The sequence below is a fragment of the Callospermophilus lateralis genome, chromosome 2 (genome assembly GCF_048772815.1).
Source record: "Callospermophilus lateralis isolate mCalLat2 chromosome 2, mCalLat2.hap1, whole genome shotgun sequence".
Classification (NCBI taxonomy): domain Eukaryota; kingdom Metazoa; phylum Chordata; class Mammalia; order Rodentia; family Sciuridae; genus Callospermophilus; species Callospermophilus lateralis.
This window is the reverse complement of record NC_135306.1, coordinates 104,086,200-104,088,702: the sequence shown is the minus strand read 5'-3', so window position 1 is coordinate 104,088,702 and position 2,503 is coordinate 104,086,200. Positions and strand designations below refer to the sequence as shown.

Genomic DNA, 2,503 nt, shown 5'->3' with positions numbered 1-2,503 from the left:
GTTAATAATGGTTTTATGGTTTATTTAGTGTTATGGAGTTGTTAACTATCAGTGAGTCATTCGGTCTGATATAAGCTTATGCAGGGAGAATAGTTTCTTGTTACTTATTTTAACATAATTTCTTCTATTAGGGAAATAGATTAGTCCAGTGTTGATTTAGGAGGTTATTAAGGGAGTCAGGTATTAAGTCTTGATAGTTAGGTTAAGCTTTAACGCTTTTTTAATTGATGGCTGCTTTTAGGCCAACTATGGAGGTCGGTAGGTTTACTCTCTAATTAAGGTTTATTCCTCGATTCTAAAGAGCTGTCCCTCTTTAGAATAACATTTAAACTTACATTTGGCTTATTTGTGCTTTAGGTAAATTTAAAGTAGAACTGAAATTCTAATCTGGACAACCAGCTATAACCAGGCTCGGTAGGCTTTTCACCTCTACTTATGAGTCGTTCCACTATTTTGCGACATAGACGGATGGGCTCTAGTAAGCTGCTCGTAAGTAGCTCGTCTGGTTTCGGGGTGTTTGGCTTAAATTCTTTTTGTCAAGCATTTTCTGGTTAAATCATTATGCAAAAGGTAAAAGAGTTAATCTTTGCTTTTTGACACTATAAATTTATTCTTTCATCTTTCCCTTAGGGTACTTTCTCTATAGCTCCTGGTATAAATTTCTATCTCCTATACTTTATTTGGGTAAATGTTTTATTTATTGGGTGAGTTATATTTTGGAGGTGGGAAAAGGCTGGGCTAGTATTAGTTCAAAATGTTCATAGTGAGTGAAATCTCTCGGGTGTAAGCCGGGTGCTTTAGGTTATTAAGCTACATTTTGGTTTTTCCAAACACACTTTCCAGTATGTTTACCTTGTTACGACTTATCTCTTCTTATATATTTGGTTAAGTAAATTATTTATTATATTGTATGAAAATATATTTGAAGAGGGTGACGGGCGGTGTGTGCGTGCTTTATTGCCCTATTCAGTTAAGCTCTCTATTCTTAACTTACTACTAAATCCGCCTTATGCTCTGAGTTTCATAAAAGCTATCGTGTAGACTTTTCTAAGGGAATAGAAAATGTAGCCCATTGCTTTCCACCTTATAGGCTACACCTTGACCTAACGTATTAATGTAAAATTTTCTTGCTTACTGTTAGACCTTTTTAGGGTTAGTTGCAGATGGCGGTATATAGGCTGATAATTGCTAAAGGTGGCGAGGTGTATCGGGGTTTATCAATTATAGAACAGGCTCCTCTAGAGGGATGTAAAGCACCGCCAAGTCCTTTGAGTTTTAGGCTGTTGCTAGTAGTACTCTGGCGAACATTCTTGTTTGTTAAATGTTTATGTTTAGGGCTAAGCATAGTGGGGTATCTAATCCCAGTTTGGGCCTTAGCTATCGTGAATTCAGATAATTTAAGATTACTTTCGTATTTGACTTTCACTATTATCAAGACTTTTTACAGTTTAATAATATTTTAATCTTATTTAATTTATCTCTTAATCACGCTTTACGCCGTGTTTTATCAACAGGGGTTAATCGTATGACCGCGGTGGCTGGCACAAAATTTACCAACCCTAGATTTAGCTTAACTTAGTCAAACTTTCGTTTATGGGCTTAATTTTAATTACTGCTGTGTCCCGTGGGGGTGTGGTGGAGCAAGGCGTTATGAGCCACTAGGATTAGTGAACTTGATACCCGCACCTTTTGATCAGTTAATAGATATAGAGGGCATTCTCACTGGAACGGGGATACTTGCATGTAAAGGTCAGCTAGGAGCTAATAAAAAGGCCAGGACCAAGCCTATATGTTTATGGGGTATAGAATACCCATCTAAGCATTTTCAGTGCTTTGCTTTTTGAATTAAGCTACATTAACACGTGAGTTTAAAAGAGTATGCTTATATAGGGTTAGGTGAGTAGAGTAATATGTAAGTATTATTGGTGTAGAAGTAGTATAGTGTAGTGTAATTATTTATGGTAATTTAATTAGAATTTATTTTGGGTTTCAATCTACTGAGGAGAGAGTCAATAAAATTTTAAGCAGGTAAGAAGATTAAAATAGGTTTGGAAAAAAATATTTGCTAAATGTTTATCTTAATTTAGGTCTACTATGAGATTTCTGTTTTAACTCTTTTTTTGTCTATCGAGCATTAAGCCCGACTATGGCAGATAGTAAATATGTAAAGCGAGAATATTGACTAATAAGTCCAGCTACAATTGAGTTGAATGGAACGAGGCCTCTGACGGCCAATGGTGAGTCCCTGCATCCCCCCAAAAATAAAACCACTAAAGGCATGACAGTGCAGTTATGTTGGGTCACGGGCTAGAATGGAACTAATCCATCGTGATGTCTTATTTAAGAGGAACGAGTGGGCAATTATGCAATTTATGGCCCTGAGGTAGGAACCAGATGCCAGATAAAGTTCATAGTTAGCTACCCCCAAGTTAATATGGGATCAGAGCAAGAAGAGGGACACGAAGTGGGCGAGTAGATGGTTTCACGGAGGGTGGTAGATTAT

The 2,503-nt window shown here is 36.8% G+C and overlaps 1 non-coding gene across 1 annotated transcript; it reads right to left on the bottom strand.

Annotated features, from left to right (window-relative positions):
- Positions 1-819: 819 nt before the first annotated feature.
- Positions 820-1,790, bottom strand: LOC143393314 (18S ribosomal RNA). Its single transcript, XR_013090605.2, has one exon. It is a non-coding gene; the product is annotated as an 18S ribosomal RNA (ribosomal RNA).
- Between the last annotated feature and the right edge of the window lie 713 nt (positions 1,791-2,503).